Source organism: Rhipicephalus microplus, chromosome 1, assembly GCF_043290135.1.
Source record: "Rhipicephalus microplus isolate Deutch F79 chromosome 1, USDA_Rmic, whole genome shotgun sequence".
Taxonomy (NCBI): domain Eukaryota; kingdom Metazoa; phylum Arthropoda; class Arachnida; order Ixodida; family Ixodidae; genus Rhipicephalus; species Rhipicephalus microplus.
Window position 1 is genome coordinate 298,021,244 of NC_134700.1, and position 20,110 is coordinate 298,041,353.

Genomic DNA, 20,110 nt, shown 5'->3' on the forward strand with positions numbered 1-20,110 from the left:
TGGGAAAAGGCATCTCGCCGAAAAAAAAGACAACACCACCCCACAACAACGCCGGCGTAGAACTCAAAGGCACCACAATATGCCCTGTTGGGAATATGCTGTGTCAGTCAGCATTATGGTCGGTATCTGTTGTAGTCTGCCCAAATAGGTGACTTCGCTATCCGGCGTGATCATGATAACAATACGGCAGGCGCCATTCGACAGTATACCTCACTGACAGCGCACATCACAGTGTAAAACATGAACGATCTCTCGGCCATGTCATCATCGGCGTGCGGCGCGTTATCCATCTCTTGAGATAGCACGGAAATAAAGAGCCATCTCACCGAGGTCTGTGAGCAGACTGCGACGGTTCAGTAATAGTGGCAACCAAATATTGACGAAAAACGATCATCCTGCTGCCAATGTCGTCGGCGCGAGCCTTCGCAAGCGACCGGAACAAAAACGAACCAGCAGATGCCGCACGAAGGACGGCAGACGGACAGCTGATTGAGCAGCTTATGTGCGCCCCGGCCGCCACGGCAAAAAGAACAGCAGGGTACGTTCCCCCACGGCGCGACCCCGGAGCCACTGGCGCCCCTTTCATAACTAACGTGCATTGTCGGCTTAGGTTAGAGACGCGAATACTGCACAGGTCTTGCCCTCCGCTACGCGACGTGGTCCCTTAATTCAAACGATATTATCGCGCAAAAGCCAACATCCTCTATCGAAATCTAGCGTAGCTAAGCATATGATACAACAAACGTAGATGCGACTCTATGTGTGCACCACACAGCACACACGACCAATGATATGCACGTAACGCAATGTGCAATATTTTTGTGTACAGCCGAGACATCTGACGAGTAAAACCTCGAAGCTATCCATTCTCTTACGCGGACAAGTTCTCTGACCCATTAACAATTATTTTTGTAGCTGTGCTATGGTTTCAATCGTTAAGCCACCTTAATTGCTTTATGAATGACTGCTCAAGACGGTATTTCTTTCCAGGAAGCGTTATGATGTGAGGCATACCCTTCTTCAATCTAAACAACGCGCGTCAACCGTTGACCTCACAAATTGCCAACCTCCATAAATCAGGTCACCCTACCTGATGTTCTTGCTCAAATAGAACGTAAATATATTGAGCTGTAGAGTTTACCGTCGTTTTCGTCCAACGTGTGCAACGCTTATTATTAATCGCAGCAGCCCAACTTGGTGCTTCGTTGCAACACTATTCGATAACCTCTTCCCGATAACATATTCAGCGCGATTTCGCGTTTGCTAATCGTAGCGTTGCATTCGTAAATAATCAAATACAGGATATACGTAATAACAACTAATATCACCGTCCAAGGCGACTGTCGTGCGCCTGTCACAGAATGGCGCGTTGCACTCGCGTTACCTGCTGCACCCAACTGGTGGTGCTAATTTGCAGCTGCCCGGGCGTTGCTTCGCTGAGCACTTGTAATAACGACCATTACTTGCATCTCAACCGGGAAGAAAGAGACGGGTATTATTTGCGCGCCGAAGGAGGCGCGGACAGTGCGAGTTCCCACGAGCGACACAAAGGCGCCTTTGAAGACGTCCTCCGAATGCGAGCGCACGTTAAAGGTATGCACGTGGGTCACCAAACTCTCGTTCATTCCCGAAAATGCGCTCGTCTTGCAGCGGGAACCTTCCACCGATACACACGGGCACACACCGGGCTCATAAAGACGCGACCTCTTCCTTTGTGCCACTTTCAGGTCTTCGAGGCAGGGCGACAAAAGCGGGGAGGTAGGGGGTACCGACGCAGATATGTCCCAGGACAGCGGCCGGGGAGGCCGCACATTTCTCTATTCATCTCTTTCGCCCGTGCTCGCGAGCAGTGCACGGTTGTCGTAGGATGTCAAGGGCCCTTCCAAGGTGTATAACAAGAGTGTGAGCCGCTCCTATCGTTCAATATTTACAGAGCCAGCGCGACATCTTTCCGCCTGGTGGCGACTATAGTGGTGATTGCACACTTCTGGTTCATCATCGTCAATGCGTTCTCCATGAGACCCATCGCAAGCAAAATTTTCGTAAAAAACAGCACGGGTGCGCGGGACAGGACAGACAACAGGACTTTGCACTGTCCCGTGTACGCGCACGATGTTTTTTTTTTTTTTTTACGATGAAGCTTGCTTATGCCTTGAAGGACACGCGAATGGAGAAAGCAACTTTGCCCTTATTTGTATTGTTCAGAAACAACATTTGTTTTCATAATATCGCTTTCCTACCAATTAGCTGCAAACATGGTGATACTATTGAATGGCTAGGTTACTCTGGCTTCTAGCTCCATTTCGAATCCACCCAACGGTAACCCTACCAGTGAGTCACAGAAGCGAGTCCATGCAGCTCGAGGGGCCACTAAAACGACACTGAACTATACGTGGAGGAGATGCAATTAACCGGACCAAAGAATGAACTGGCACAGTGGTTGGGAGGTAGCGGCCAAGTTCAAGTGACCGCGTAGTTTCGACCGGGACAGGTTATATGCACAATTTAATCACTCTTCTTCGGAGAAGATGCAAGAAGCATTGTACGAATAGGCAGGTTCATTCCAAGATAACAATCAGATCTATGCAAACAAGATTAAAAGATCTCGCAGACGGATGTTCAATCACTATCGTATACAAATTTTTATCCGCCAGGCACGCAACGGACCATGCTGGATGATCGCACGATAGCGTTTGTGCAACCACCCGTATACCTTCGGGCGGGATTTCAAGAACAAAATTCGCTTTTTAAGTTCGATCAATCCATCCGGGGGAAGTGATAGCTTATTACCACTCTTGCAATTTGAAACATTTGATTCAAACTTCATGTTAAAATTTAGAAAAAAAAGAATAAACAACAGCAAGATAATGTATCATCGCTGCACGTAAATCTTGTGTTTCGTCTATTTGTAGTTTACATATTGAGACTTCTAATTTATGCTTCTATATATGTTTATTGCAATGTGTGCGTCCTTATTCCGTCAACGCCACCATCCACAGCGTGTTTATAGGCTGAATAATTGCTAATTTTGTTAATGCTGTGTATTTTTGTTAGCTGCTGTGTTCAGTTGCCGCCAGCACCACTGCCTTATGTGTACAGGGTGTGAGAACTTGGTGAAGCAGACAGCCGCTTTTATTTTCATCTAGCCCAAAACTATCCCAAACTGCCACACCTCCATCAACTTTGCATTGGTGGAAATAAAAACCATTATTATTATTATTATTATTATTATTATTATTATTATTATTATTATTATTATTATTATTATTATTATTATTATAAGGGGTAGTAGTAGTAGTAGTAGTAGTAGTAGTAGTAGTAGTAGTAGTAGTAGTAGTAGTAGTATTCGCAACTTTCACAGCCTACAGAGGGCGCTAGTGCAAGACCAACATGGCTGTCGTTAGGGGATCATGCAGCCGGCGCGCCGGCAGCCGCCGCTGGTGTGCCCGTCACTTCGAACTGCGTGGTATTCTCGGCTGCAGCCACCGTGTTGTCAAGGCTTTGCTGAGAAGGTCATTGACTCTAGCATGTATTACATCCTACACTGCGTGTTTAGAAACGCGTGTGCGGCGTATATTGAGGGAGGAGAAGTTTTGAACGCCGGGCACATTGCGGTGTGAAGCAATGCACGCACAGCTTTGTGAACGCTGCTCGCGCCACGACCGGGGAAGATCGAGTGACCGTGCTCGTGCAAAACAGGAAACCTCGCCTTTGACAGCACGGCGTCTGCATTGCGGCATCCTACATATTTCGTAGTTCTTCAAGGTGAGCAAGCGACCAATAAAGAGTAAATCATTGCTGCTACGGCTCGCAGTACGTGTCGACTTCGGCAGTTCACTACCGAATTCAGAATAACCATAGTAGAAATTGCCAGCGACAAAATATAAAGCACCAGCAAATCGCCAAAGTGGAACCGACTGAACGATGGCATGGGCTGGCTGCGTGGGCATCCCCCAAACGGCAGTTACGACGGATGCCGCATGGCGACGCCACCATCTGTGGTAGTTGCGAAATGACTTAGCTTCCTCCCTGGCGGGGCTACCTAATGCCGTTTCATCCTCGTCTGCATCCGCTCCTTTTTTTCTTCCTTTTCTTCGCGTTACTCCCTTACCTTATTCACCGAAGACACCTTTCAAGAGAGGATAAGGTTACCCTGTACTTAGCTTTCATCGCACTCAAACGAAACTACGCCTGCCATCATGACCAGACCCCGACTAACTGGCGGCAATACACAAAGAACACGTGGCAGCAGCCGAAGATGCCGGCATGTAGGATTCCGAGAACACGTTGAAGCAGAAAGAAGAAGCCGACAAACAGAGGATCACTAGCTCTAACCGCACGCGTGAGGCCCTTTAATGATGTGACGACGTTCCGGCCGCGGCACGAGAGCCTTGTCACGTGCTCAGCTCGCACAGAGAATAGTCTCGGCCGCCTTCTGGCCCCCAGCCTCTTCATTTTCTGCGCACCAGCCGATAAACATGTTTCCACGCACGCAGCGGGAGAGGCCACGGCGGTCGCCCTTTCGCGAACAACGACGGAAAGCAAAGCAGAGCGTGCATCGTCGGCTCCTGTTGCCCCGTGCAGCTGCCTGAGCACGGTGCGAGGGGCTCCCGCTAGGAGCACGTTTTTTCTTTCTTTTTTTTCCCCTTAGCACGCAGTGGACGCCGCGAAATGTACTGCGCTGCAGGTAACGACGGGGAGACCTTAGACGCATACGACACAACACTCCTCTTTTTCAAGGTCGAAAAGTTAAAGACACCCCCCCCCCCCCCCCACACACACACACACACACGACGACGACGACGAAGAAAGAGAAGAGGCTTGACGCACACAGGCTCCGCTGTTTTGCTGCAAAAGGTCAGTTATTCGGTCTTCCGGCTCTCTGAATTTATTCAGAGGTTGCTTTCGAACACCTTGGGATTCCGTTCGACACGGACTCGAGGCTCTCTCAGTGGCCATTCGGCCGCAATTAGCAGTCGTACTATAGGCCGCCGGCTGCCGGTTCCAACATGGCTGGCTCATACCCGCTCGGGTATGTCTGAGCCACAGGCCGTTTCTGTACAGCCTCCAATGGCAGGCAGTCACCCTGGTCCGGGGGATTCGCCTCGATCGAATGGTTCGACATTTTCGCCGGACGGAGACAGGGCGCTGCTCGATGTAGATTTGCAGAATGCGCCAGTTACTTCCGTTCCCGCAATCCCCGACGTTCCCGACATCCAGTTGCCTGCTGCAGTGGGTGTGGCGCAAAACGCAAGGCTGCCTGCCGAAAGTGGTCAAATGACGCAAGCTTCTTTTCACCGCGTGATCGCACATCAGAAACAGATCCACGATATTTTATTCGATGCCTCATGTAAGGTACCTAATACCCATAGGTCCCAGATCATTGGTTTGCTCCGACAAATTGTACAGGAGTGTGCTGATATCCGAGCAATTGCAGAAAACCAGGGTGGGCGAATGGATGAACTTCGTCACCAGTTGGCCCTGTCGAGACATTCGGCTTCTCTCGGTGCGGCACTCTCGGCTCCTCGGCCTGTCCAAACGGCCGGGACTTATGCGGCGGCAGCCGCGCGGAGCACGGCGCGTCCTACCACGGTCCCGCCCGTTTGGCCTGAGACTTGTTCTCACCCCGTACTGCCATCGCACTGGTCTGAAATCGCTGACCAACACACAACGCACACCACCAGGCGAGAGCATGAACATATTATGTTTCTAACCCCACTCATTCCGTCTACCAATCCTGCCAATGAGGTCACGAAGATTATTAAGTCAAACATTGACCCCATTAGGGAAAACATTGGCGAACTGACTATCAGAAAGACACGTCATGGATTAACAATATTAACAAACGACCATAACGCTATTACGAGGTTAAAGAATGCACTTGAAAAGAACGCAATCACAAGCATGTCATTGTCAGTCCGATTGCCCCAAAAGCGGAAACCTCGCGTCAAACTCACTGGTGTAGACTCCGATATTCCAGCCGCCAACATCATCTCACAGCTAAACATGCGCAATCCGAACCTACATTTAGACCCGACCACATGCCGAGTGGCGGTATCGTACAAGGAGCGATCGGGCAACTTCACACATGTGCTCGAAGTGGATCCTTCCACCTGTCGCTCACTGCTTGCTCAGGAACGAGTTCTTCTCGGTTGGACAGCATGTAGCGTGAGTGAGGACTTTCATGTGCCATTGTGCACATATTGTGCAACGTACGGCCATACAAGAAAGTCCTGTCCTGTCGCCAACGAACCTGACAAAGTGGTGTGCACGAAGTGCACGGGTACACATCTTGGCGAAGCATGCACTCTTAGGATGAACGATCCAGGAATTGTTTGCAACGAATGCCAAAAGGTCGCAAGACCTAGTTCTCATCCAACTGGACACGAAATGTGTCCTATATTACGAGAACGTGTCGCCCGCATGAGGGCCAGAACAGACTATGGATAATCTAGGAGGCGTGTACATCAAAGAAGGACGCAGCGGCCTCTATAACGTGCAGTGTTATTTACGGTTTCCTGCATTAGAGCCCGCATCCTTTTCGACTCATTTATATGGACCATATGGAGGTCGCTGCTTTTGCCGCTATTCTTCTAATTATGGCATATTCATACACATATGGCATATTCATTACACCATATGGCACACACTTACAAGTAACTACACATCCCACAAAATTACGCGATATTTCTTTCAAGATATTTGCTGGTTCCGCGGGTCACACTGCAATACATGAAAAAAGGCTCCTTACAGCTTTTCGCAATTTTGTTTTAGGAAAGGCGTTGCGCTTGTTATTTAAAATTGATCAGAACTATCATGACTCACAGCAGTAACTTAAAATTTTTACAGGCAAATCTAGACCATACACGTGATGCCACAAAATTATTGATAGAACACATGACGCAACAACACTTCAATTTCGCCTTCGTGTGTGACCCGCACATCCGCGCAGGCACTGTTCAAGGCATACCACACACCATAACAAAGTTCCACGCACCAAACAATCCTCGCGTCATGCTTCTAGTACACAACACTAATTTTGACTTCTTCCCATTACACGTAACAGATTTGGTTGTTGCAGTAAAGTGTGAAAGCCTTGACCAAACATTAATACTGATAGCTGTGTATGCACCGCCGCAAAGACCTATTGACCCAGTTCTGGATGAGTTGCAATGTGTAGTTTCATTGATGACAGATTGTACTGTCATTATAGCCGGAGATTTCAATTCTAAGCATAGAATGTGGGGACCAGCTATAGGGGATGTTCGAGGCTCTCAAGTAGTCCAATTCGTGACGGCGAATGACTTAGTCATATTGAACAATCCCAACTCCCCTCCAACTTTCACAACTCCGTATGCAGATTCATGGATAGATTTAACCATGGTTTCGCATGACCTCACTCGCGATGCTTACCATTGGAAGGTTCTCCAAATTCCTACCCTCTCGGACCACAACTACATTGAATTCTCGTTCTCGCAAGCACATACCAGCAGTGCTAAACGATTAACTAATCTAGGAAGAGCGAAAATTCTTAACACGTTAAAGGACGACACTTGGTTCACAAAGATACTCGGCTGCAACATTGGGTCACCTGAAGCCCTAAACATGGTTATAGACAAGTTTTATGCCATATACTCCGCTTTAAGCCAACGTTACTCACGACGCATAACATCGCGTAGTAAATTAGGTAACGGTTGGTGGACACCAGAATTGACTATTGAACGTAAGCGTGTTCGGGCTATGCGACGACGATACCAGCGAACAGCTGACCCCGTCCTTCGAGACATGTATCGCAAATTGTACGTTGATGCATTCTCAATCTACAAGGACAAAATCAGGCAAGCAAAATCATCGTTTGATAAAGACATTTGTGACTTTCTCACTAAGAAATGTTTGTATGGTGATGTTTTCAAAACCGCATTTCAAAAACACCACCAAGTAACTTTTCTTCCTCCTCTAGATTTACCTAACGGCACTCGCACAACTTCTGTAATTGAGTCCGCCCGGCTACTACTCGATACATTGGTAGTAGCGGACAGCTGTTCTGAAGACAACATGCACCACACTATCATGCGTAACATTGCGGCTAGTCCTTACCCGTGGCATACTTCGGACCCTCCTTTTACAATATCTGAGATAGAGTGCGCGATGAAACAGGGTAATTCACACTCTGCTCCTGGACACGACGGATTAACCTACTCGTTCATTAAAGGATTATTTGAATACCATCCTCAATTTTTCTATTTTATCTTCAATACCGCCTTAAGAATCGGACACTTCCCACAGGCTTGGAGAAGAGGGAAAGTAATATTCATACCAAAGCCAGGACGTCCGCTCAATTCGCCTAATGCATATAGACCAATAGTTATGAACTCTGTATTCAGTAAAGTGTTAGAAAGACTCTTAAATGCTCGTCTGTATTATTTCCTGCACAATAATAATCTTCTTCACAATAATCAATACGGTTTCACGCACAATAAAAGTGCTACTTTAGCACTATACACACTGCGAAGCAAATTGGCTGCATACAAAGCAGCCAAACTTCCTACCATACTCATATCTCTTGATTTTGTAGGAGCATTCGATAGTGTTTGGCATCCTGCAGTCTTGAACTTTTTACGCAAGCACAGGTGTCCACAAAACTTGTACTTTCTACTCAAATCCTTTTTATCGAACCGCACTGTAACTTTTTCAACCAACGTCGCAGAAGAGACAGTTCGTACAACAATTTGCAGCCCGCAAGGATCCCCTATCAGTCCGCTACTGTGGAACATAGTGATATACAGCTTACTCAATCTTCCCGTGCCACCCGACGTACACATACAGGCGTACGCGGACGATACCATCATTGTTATCACAGATAAGTCAAGACTCCGATTACAAGCAAAGGCTGAGCACGTCCTGGCTTTGGTATCTGGTTGGGCACGAGAACAAAAAGTTACCGTAAGCGCCGAGAAGTCGTTCTTCGTGTTCTTTAATAACGGACACATGGGTACATCAAAACGATGCCCATCTATCCGTATGGATGGCATTTTTCTCAAACACAAGAAAGAAATTAAGATTCTAGGCGTATTATTTGACCCCTCTTTAAATTTTCATGCCCACATTGACTACATTAAAGGAAAGGCAGAAGTGTCCACGTCCCGGCTCCTCGCATTTGTTAAATCGCACCGTTCATTAAAAAGTACACTCATTAGACGACTCTACCGTCAAGTGATTTTGCCCTCTCTCACGTATGCATCTCCGGTATGGTGGCCTATGTTCCCATCAAAATTTATTAGGGCGCGAGTTTTATCAGTTCAGCGAACCGTCTTAATTTCCTTAACAGGTGCATTTTACACCACACGTACGTCATCCCTACAGATTCTCGCTAACGCGCCTCCGTTACCACTAGAGTTGGACAGACAATCTGCAGAATTTTCCTTATTCATACTCCGGAACGTAACTTATTATGGTGTAAAAACATTCAAACCGGCTGACAAACTATATCCATGCAGTCAGTGGGCTCATCACCCCAGTAAAAAATATAAATTTACTTTCACTAAACTCTCACCATCACAAGAAGCGATTATTTTCAAAACAAAAGCCATTCACGTATACACTGACGGCTCATACACGTCCTATGCGGCGGGTGCGGCATATATTGCTTTGACAAAAGATGGAAAAATCATAACTGTAAGAAAATTTCAGATCCGCAACGCTTCAAGCGCATACGACACGGAATTAATAGCATTCCAACAAGCCCTTCATTTCGTTTTTACAAACAACTTTAACACGCCAGCCCACATTTACACAGACTGTCTATCGCTTCTAATGAAACTTTCAAGTCTCACTGATAACGATGAAAGAATTCGGAACATCAAGCTGCTTCTTAACCATATAATCTCGTCAGGGAAAATTATAAAATTGTATCATGTACCTGGCCATATGGGAATTTTGGGAAATGAGCTAGCTGACGCTGCAGCTGCCTTAGGAGGGAAATCAGGCTTCGTGCGTTACGCTAAAATATCAATTCGGTCAGTACGAACTCACTTTCATAAAATCTTGAATTCATATTGGCACACCCATTGGCAGACTGAGGGACCTGAGACAACGCTATTTCATTGGATCACAAGTCCGTACAAAATTCCTCAATGGTTCCCCCCTCCTAAAAACCTAACACACTTATTATCTGGTCACGGACATTTTCAGTATTATCTTCATCGGTTCAATATAACTGCATCGGACAGGTGTATGTGTGGTGCACCTTGCTTGAGCGAACAACACTACTTTAATGAATGCCCAAACACGCAACACATTGTGACCCATTTACGCGTGCCCAAAAGTGATACAATACTACCTGCGCATTATTATGGGCTATTGACCAATAAAAAATCTCGCGCGTATCTACTTCAGTTAGTGACTGTCATGCGAAACTCTGTTTCTATGACATCCACATGACACGCATTAGCTACCAACACTTTATCAGGACGTCGCTTTATACTCTGAATCACCTCTCTATCACAACTTTTGCGTGAATGCTCTCGATTACAGTCGCAGTTATGCCAACAAAGGTGGGGGAAAACCTCGGCGACTGATAATGATAGCATCACTGCTCCTTTTCCCTAAGTACTCGAACCATAGCATTCGCAACGCTTGCGCAAGTACCCAATCCTGCGCCCCCCCCCCCTTTTTTTTAAAGCTTGTTACTATTGCGAATGGCACCTTGTCTAAGTTCGCAGCGGCAAACAGGCTGCCCATGGTTCCCTGCTGCATTGCTGGTTGGAACGACAGCCCGACGTGCCTGGCTACATGACTCCTGGTGAAGAAATGGGCTTCGACATCACAGAGGCCACTGCTACCATTCTCGTCAACGTTTACCCATCCTCAAGACCACTGGCTTGCATCCCACTTCGTTGTTTGTTTTTGGACTTTCTGCATTCAACGACAATGCATTTAAATAAATACACACACACGCACGCACGCACACACACACGCACACACACGCACACACACACACACGCACACGCACACACACACACACACGCGCGAACTCATAAACTCAAGTGGGGGAAATACACTGCTGCTGCATGTCGACCTGCTCATCCCTGAGAAGCTAACTAGTTTATTACAGTTTCATGCCGCACTCACTAGGTTTTACCCATGTTATTTTTTTTAACTAATTGGCTTTTTCAAAAAAAAAATAAAATTTGGGAAGTACGTATCCCCTCTTCATTTATGTTAGATTGGCTTGAGCCCGTTATACCTCCTGGTGGTACGGGCTACCCCCCTTTTTTCCTTTTAGTTATTTTCACATATAGGGGGCGGAAAAAGCACACACACACAAGAAAAAAAATGCACGAACTAGCACCGTACGTGACTGAAGTTTAGTTTAATCATTCCGGCATCAGGGATAAAATCCAACTGTCATCACTTACTTTTCTTTGGCCAACTTTCCTCATTGTGAACACTACAGTCAAGAGCAGTATAAGTGGGAACAACAATTTTGTTTACGAAATGGGACTGCTATAGCACCAACTTCCGAAACCACAGACAAGTTCGCGCTTTGCTTTTTTCAGCGTAAGTGTATAGCAATAAGATTCTTTCAAAGGAATACTTTCAACGGAGTACCAAGTAGCCCAAACATGCACTTTGACAAATGGGAGCAAGGCTGCAATGTTCTTTTTTATTTTTTGGCGGAAGTGGGGGTGGGGGATAAGGATTGCATGAGCCAGGTGAATCATCCCGATATGTAAAAAAAGTCACCTGTCCTTTATTTAATAGCTCTAGAACAGGAGAATCATACGCGATAAAAAGGAAATTTACTGGATGGTAAGAAGGAAAATAATATCCCCTGCAGCGCTCGGGAAGCTGTGAATACTTAGCACACACGACGCCATATTAAATGATGTGACAGGCGAAGTCCCAGAGCTAACCCTAATGGTCACGTCAGCAATGTACGCGTCATAATGTTCGGTTAGAAGAATATATATGAGTAGTTCCCAGTCATTTCGACGTCCTCCACCGCGATGGTCTAGTGGCTAAAGTACTCGGCTGCTGACCCGCAGGTCGCGGGATTGAATCCCGGCTGCGACGGATGCTTTTTCGATGGAGGCGAAAATGCTGTAGGCCCGTGTGCTCAGATTTGGGTGCACGTTAAAGAACCCCCGGTGGTATAAATTTCCGGAGCCCTCCACTACGGCGTCTTTCATAATCATATGGTGGTTTCGGGACGTTAAACCTCACATATCAATCATCATTAACACCTTAGTACTGCAGAAGATGGGATTGCATCCCTCCCTGCACGGATGACCAAGAAAGATCTTGGAGGCATCTTGGATAGCTAGACACGGGCCCGATAAGTGCGTTAGGGACTCATCTGTGTATCTTTCTAGCAAAGAGCGCGATTTCATTTTTAGTTGATAGAATTCTTGGAATTTGTCACGTGGTCTTGTTTGTCATCGCGCATGCGCTTAGTATGTTTCACAAAGGGCGGTGTACTGTTTCAATAAACCAGTTGTTAGTCTGCGATCGCCCTGCCACTTTTCTCGTGTCTCGCTTTTAGCGCAGATACAATTTTCCTAAATGTCTTACCAACTAGCCCCCCATCATACGCTTGGCGAAGATATTGCAGATTCGCGGCGTGTTTGAAAGGTCGGGCCTTTTTCCCCTCAGGTTGTCGACTCGTGTGGGGGAGAGGAGTGGAGTGTACAGCGCACTCTATTGCTCAAAATCTCACCCGGCTTTTTTTTCTTTTTTCTTTTTAGCAAGTCAAGAGCGGTGGTTGCACGTGTATGACGTGGAGGATCCATGACGGCTTGACGACCACTGAACGGGTGAAAAGGCGCATGGGCCCTTTTACTGTTGCGATCAAGAAAACAGAACGAAAAACAAAACCAATTTGTAGGGTGTTTAACATTGCTTTATGAAAACTTGAAGCTTAGTTCCCAAACGAGCTTCACAGTACTAGCTGCCAGTTACACCCGTGTGAAGTGTAAACTTGAGATGGCCGTTTTGCGCTTGTTACATGTGTATCTTTCCACACCGCACTTCTTTCTTTACAATCGCTCACTGGACTCACACGTGCGGCTCGTGTTCGTTACTTGATTTTCCTTGCCCTGATTTTGGGGAAAATGAAGAAGCTACTCCGCTGCATAAGATGTATTTGTAACGGTACATGGACATTTGAGTCGGCGGCACGGCTGTTCATCCGACCCAGCATCGCAACCTTCCAGGGGAAAAATGTACACCTCGCTTACATGCAAGACTCCAGAGCAGCTTCCTTCGCAAACTGCAGAAATAGACACCGTCACCTTGAATTCTGATCAGAATTCACTGCATCTACCGAAACTCCAAACCACGTGCCTGGGTTGATTATTTTTGAAGGTAAGTTCGTCGTTTTTTTTTCATTTCTTTCATACGTTCTATTCGAAGGTTATGAAAAAAAAAAGTATTGTGCGTAGGATGCCCTTGCAATATTCAAGTGAGTAATTATTTGGGTTTACAATATTAAGCCGTCCTCTCATAGATACTTCATTTTTATGACAAGACATTCTGTCTTTATTGCATTTCTTACATGTAGGCGCCACCCTTGTTATTCGCAAACAGGCGCTCCACCAACGAAATGATCCTAGTCGTCTCTGTTGTCGCTTTGGTAGAAATAAACATAGCTGCTAACAGATCTGTGTTTGCTTCTTGGATTGAACCATTTAGAAAACACCGTGCATCACTGTGTATGTGCGTGTGTGGCATTATTCATGTGAATTGTGTACCGGTGTCCCGATTCGCGATTATCGCCCAGTTTATATCTTGTTAGAGGGTCTGAACGTGTTTTCAATCGAAATAGCACGCGCAAGAGGAAATTGTCGCTCCAGCAAGTTTTTAATTATCAGCCTTGTTTTATTACTAGCAGCTGCTCAAAGAATGCACCAATAGCAGTTAACTCGGTACCGCTTCTGAAACAAAACAAAAAAAATAGTGGCGAATTTTCAAGAAATGTTGCAAATGGCCTATACGTTCCTGAGCGTGAATTTTCGATAACTGCATAACACGCTTCAAATCAGATGATTTTGACTGAACACAATAAGGGTTGAATATACACTCCCCTAAATTGTTTTAATTGACACTCGGTACTGAGACTCACCAGCTGGTCAATAATTCTTCTTGACTCGCTCAAAGGACGCACAATTCATCCGCAAAAAATATATATTAAAAAAATTCAATAGAAAGACGGTGGCAATATCTTTGTGAAACCCTATAGAAAAAAGCCAATAAAAGTTTAATTTAAACACAGTACCTCCTATGGAGAAAAGTCAATATACACTCCCCTAAATTGTTTAAATTGGCACCCGGTAGTGACAGTCACCAGCTGGTCAATAGTTCCTTTTGACTCTCTCAAAAGACGCTGGATTCATTCGCAAAAAAAAAAAGATATATTTAGTATAAACACAGCGGCCAATATCCTTGTAACCCTCAATAGAAAAAGTTAGTAGACGCTCAATTCAAACGCAGTAAATCCTATGAAGAAAAGTCAATTTAGCCTCAATTAAATCTATATAAGCATTTTTGTAAAGGTGGTTAGTTATTTGTACGTAGTGCATGGACATTTTTTTTTAAATCGACAGCCGACGCTCTGTTAGCCGTTATCAATGTACAGCGTGTATTGCTTGTAGTACGAAATTTCATCTTCCGGGCACGGGTTCGCCCAAATAAAACTAGTTGTTGTTTCTTGTACGAACACAAACGATGAGCGATGGCCTGAAGTCACTGCTGGCTTTCATGAAGGCGGTAGAGTGGTGGAAGTGGCCTTTAGTGTTTCGGAGCAGCTATGAGAGTAGGAACAATACTGTTTTGAAGCATGCTTTGGCGCAGTAAAGGGCGAGTTTTGGAGCAGGTTCGGAGAACGAAAAGGTGTGTTTTGGAGCAACGCAAGCTATAGTTTTGGAGCAGCATTCTAGGAAAACATAATCGTCAGTTAAAATTATTTCTCGTGAAAATTCATTCCAATGGTTTGCACTAAATATCAGTACTAATGATCTTACCACACTTCTTACCCACAAAGGTGTGTGTGTGTGTGTGTGTGTGTGTGTGTGTGTGTGTGTGTGTGTGTGTGTGTGTGTGTGTGTGTGTGTGTGTGTGTTCATGCATGCGTGCGCACGCGCGGTACGAAACATGCTCATTTATTACTCAGTTTGAAACAAAAAGAAAATATGCTCTGGGTGACAAAAATATGAAGTTATTATTATTATTATTATTATTATTATTATTATTATTATTATTATTATTATTATTATTATTATTATTATTATTATTATTATTATTATTATTTTACGGGAACACATAATGCAAGGAGTTTCACTCACCTCCGTAGCGTATGGTATGATGTGTGAAACGGAGTACAGAAAACCACGGCGCATTTAATTTGCTAGAAGCTTGTTATCCGCACGCTAATTAAAACACTGCTCACCTGTGCTCAGTCTGGAGAGAAGTGGGGATGAGCAATTCACACATCAAATCCACGCGCACGGTACGGCGAACCACCCGGCACCGACTGTGTAGGCAGCATAGGCGCTGCACGCAACTAACCAGAGATGATCCGAGTCCGCGCGACCGCTACGTGTTTCAATGGAAGTGTCAGTTGCCGCTTAGTATCATATAGCGGTAGAGAAGCGTGCATAAGGATTGTGGAAAGCCAATGTCAGTCACTGCGTTTCTCGGGCACTGTAGTAGTTTGGAAGTGCTCTTTGGCGTCGCCACTGCGAGCTACAAAACGATCGTGCGAGAATGCCAGCTGAGTATGTTTTCCACACTTCGGCAAAAAGGAAGAAGACTTTCTGGTGGGTACTTTAGGCAACATCTCCTGTCATATATACAGTATTTGTCTATCGGTGGCGATGGCACGCGTCAAGAGATGCACATTTGTACTTGTAAACGGGCACTGCTGTTAGGTGCATGATCATGCCGCGTTGCCGGCTGGTATCGAGGCTTCACTGTATTAATAGATAATTCACAGTTGCTCATGTTGACGCCACCACTTTTGCGGGGAAACCACGGCGATAACACCGATGGGACGATCACTAGCAAGCCCCATCAATGAACAGCACTACAACATGATCGACCTACACTGGATATGAATGCGGCCACGTCAGAAAAGACATGGCCACGTCCTTTGCGTACCCAACGCTCACTGTGGCTCGGTCGACGATAATAATCGGGCAGATTTGGCGGTTTACACACTTGAAATCGACAATTATCACGGAAATCGCCATTTATGCGCAGCCTGGCGCAGCACAATAGCTCAACTGGCGCTTCACTTCCACCCCTGGGTGCGGCGACGCTTAAAGACCCAGCGCAGATTCGCAGCTTTGCTCCCGAGACGGCCCACGCGGCTGACGGGTGATGTTGCAGCGATGCTGTTCCATTTTGCTTCACTCGCTGTGTTCCACGGGATCGGATACGGCAGCTATGGGCGTTGGTTCTAGTCAACGGTTCTAGTTCGCTATAACGGCAGCGCACCGTTGCTCTCAATGGCCCATTGCCGAACATCCTGTACGCAAAGCTTTCGGGCGTTGCGGGCGTAGCTTTTTTGTTTAATATGAGGATGTATGGTACGGTTGCTTCAAAGAGCATTCACAAATACTCAACACGCTGATAATTACAGAACTTTAGTTTTATTCGCTAAAACGTGTTTAGGCAAGTGAGCGGAGTCCTAAGTCCATGGCTCCATTGGTCTTTGCGGCTCGCTAGGCTTGGTCGACCAAAGCCAGCTGGCTTGCCCGATTCTTGCTTGAAAGCTATGTCTCCCACTGAACACGCTTATTCAAACCACTTTCAAAAGTGAAACGAGAGCGCAGTCAGCAATATCACCTAGCTTCTTCGGAATGTCGTATTTTCGTATAGCATCGTCAAAGCAGCTAAAGAAGGTTGAAGTTTCAAGTACCTTGAGACAGCATTAAGTTCTTCATGAAGCACGTAAACACTCCCTCCAACCCCTGCCACCCCGAGGAGCACACACGAAGCACTCGCATAATAGGATAGGTTCCCCATCGGAGAACGGAGCTCGCGCGTTGATAGCTCATATTCCGTGCTGCCAGGCAAAGCGTACGGGTAATGAAATCAGGTGCACCTTTATTCGGAACCGCAACGCACCCGCGGTGCTACGACAGGGGAGCTGGGTTTTTGCGAGCCGAGGCAAAGAACGGCGAGAAAAAGAACAGTGAAAGCTGAATGGGGCGAGAACATAATGGAGGTCACAGTATACCGTGCCCTCTTCAAAACGGCTATAATACATTCTCGATTTCGTTTTGGCCGCACCCGCTCCGCGGGTCTCTACCGACGAAAGACTCCTTTTTTTTTTAATCTCATTTCCAGCGGGAGGGGATATAGAAGCACCGCAATCCAACTTTCGGAGCAGCCGCTCGCACGTGTCTGAGTACGAAATTTTCCTAACAGTTCCGAAACCGCCACCCGGCGAACGAAGTACTAATAATCACCTTAAGAAGCAGAAGAGGAAAGAAAGCGTTGAAATCGAAGGTCGGCGCACAGGCGCGAGGTACGCCGCTCACACACACAGTAGTGCAGAAATCATCTACAATGGAAAAAGAAAAAAAAAAGGCCGTTGACAATAACATGGAATTTTCAACTTCGCGGCGATGAGGGGAAAAAGCGCAAACGGTTACACGAGCAGCGACGAGTGAAAAAGCTGATTCCGCATTGAAGTCCGCGCGCGGTTGTATCCCTAGGGCGCCGGGCACAACTGCACGATAAAAGAGCCGCGGTGTCTGTAAAAAAAAGACCATCGCTCCCCACGCATTCTCTTTTTCCGCACCGAAGTTGTTCTTCCCGCGGCACGTCTTATAACGCCGCCCATTACCGGCACTGCAGCCGAAAAGCTTTCTCGTCTCCACCTCGAACCGTGCGTGCGGACCGCATCCCGCGATTTCCTCGCGAGTCCATTTCAGTTGTTTCACACTGCGCGAAGTCGGCAACGTTTCCTTCTTTTGTATTTTTCGACTGAGGCTCCACCTATATCTACGGTCCCTGCATGCGCGCATCCAATCTAGCTTTCTCATTCTGTACCTTTACGCTTACTTCGCTTTCAGCCTTTCCTGTTAAGAGAAACTCCTGCTAAGAGAAACTACATTGTACCAAAAAGCGCGATGGAATGATGCCCGCTGAGAGAGACGTGTAATAGAAAACCAGCGCGTGGCCCTTCCTTCCTTCATTTTTTTTTCCCATGGCCCGGTGGTGGTGGTGATAGCCTCTTTATAGCGAAAAAAAGAACAACAAAAATACGAGGTGGGGGCAGACCGGAGTAGCGGCCGATATACGTATACTGCTGATGCTGCCCAGAGAGTTGGAAATCATTCTAAACTGGCTCACGTGTAGGTTTGGCTGCGTCCGTCTCTACGGGGATTCATCATGGCTGGTTGAATCACGCTTTTTGGGCGACGTCAAATTGTATTCGGAGAGGGTGTGGCTCGGTGCGCTGTGGGGAATCAAGTGAGCTGAAGTGAACCGCAACTGAAAGGCTTTCAGTCGGTGAAGAAGCGGAAAAGAAGGCAGGCCGCTTTTCGTACCGAAGAAAATGTGTAATCTCTCAAGCACATTTTAGTGAGAAAGAAAGAAAGAAAGAAAGAAAGAAAGAAAGAAAGAAAGAAAGAAAGAAAGAAAGAAAGAAAGAAAGAAAGAAAGAAAGAAAGAATGAATGAATTACTCGCACACCTCCTGCGATCCCATAAGGTCTTGAGATCCTCGACAAAACAATGCGTCGAAACACAAGAAATCAGTATGAGCATTTAGAGAAGCTGTATGCCGCTGCATACTGATTGCAGCGGGGCAATCATTACAGCAAACGAGATATAAAAAAAGAAAGAGAAAAATATATGAACTCCGCCAGAGGAAGTTTTGCTAAAATGAATAAAGAAGAAACGAAGAAAATATAGTCAATCACACGTGTTTTTTCTGTCAACACACATACACGTATTGTTCGCTGGCACACGAGAAGGGAAGCGTCACTCGGCGCGCCGCTCACTAGGGAATTTAATACATACGGTGTAGATATTAGCGCATTCATAGGGGATGTCCACGCACCTACGAAAACAGGATGACGCCTGCCAGCGACAGCTGCTGAATGCCACACAACGAAACAAAACAATGCGAAGAGAAAATCGAACGAAAATTTGCGGGGCCGACGCGTGCATAACAAACGTGCGAAGAACGCCTTAAAAAAAACTGTCTACATTTTTTTTTATCTCCAGCCACTTCCAGAACTCTTCCTGTCAAAACCACTCTTCCTGTCGCCTCGACCTCAGAGGGCCGTGAAACACAAGAGTCCGTCGTTGGAGGGCGAGAAATGCCCGCCCGTAGCGCATTGCAGCCGCGCGCGTGTGTACACATTCCTCACGCGAGGCGTATTCTATTACGGCGACGAAGAACGGGCGAGAAGCCAAGCCACGTCTTCGCGCGGCGATTCCGCGTCGCAAATGAGCTTGGAATGCGAGGCGCGCCGAGGCAGATCCGCGGGGAGGACGAATGAAGCACGGAGGCACGCTACTTCAACGCTGGAAACACGCGTACGTGCTCTCACCAACAGACAACAAGAGAAGCAAAGCAAGAAGCGCCTGCGGTCTCATCGCCACACACGCGGATGCCTATTCAATATTCGAGGCACACGCGGTTGGAGAGCAGGAACCTGTCGCTCCGAGACGCCGCCGAGAGTTTTCCTGTATTTATACTCTTCCGCCACCGCATTTCATTTCCATTTCGTAGCGTGCGGCTTCCTATAGAAGCCAGGACAGCATTGAAAATTGTTTCCAGTTTGATAAAAAATTAGGGGACCCTAAAGCTTCGCCTTTAGGAGTTGAACGCAATCGCGACATCCTGTTCCTAGTGCGTGTTTCAAACACTTAGTGCATGAAACCTTTTCCAATTTGCTGTGCACCCACTACGTGGCCTAAAGGAATAGGCGCAGTAGCGTGACTTTCGTAGAGGGTTACCGATTTGCAACCACAGAGTCACAATAATATCACATATTCTGACGCCTGTTGGCAATGGACGCTTCTACCACGCATTTTACTGCAATACTTCATGTTGCTATGTGAACCATGTACACAGGACGCGTGTGTTTGTG

General features: G+C 46.5%; 1 protein-coding gene across 3 annotated transcripts in view; it reads right to left on the reverse strand.

The window, feature by feature from the left end:
* Positions 1-20,110, reverse strand: part of LOC119159453 (uncharacterized) — a 398,949-nt gene that overhangs the window by 362,825 nt on the left and 16,014 nt on the right. The window lies entirely within an intron of this gene.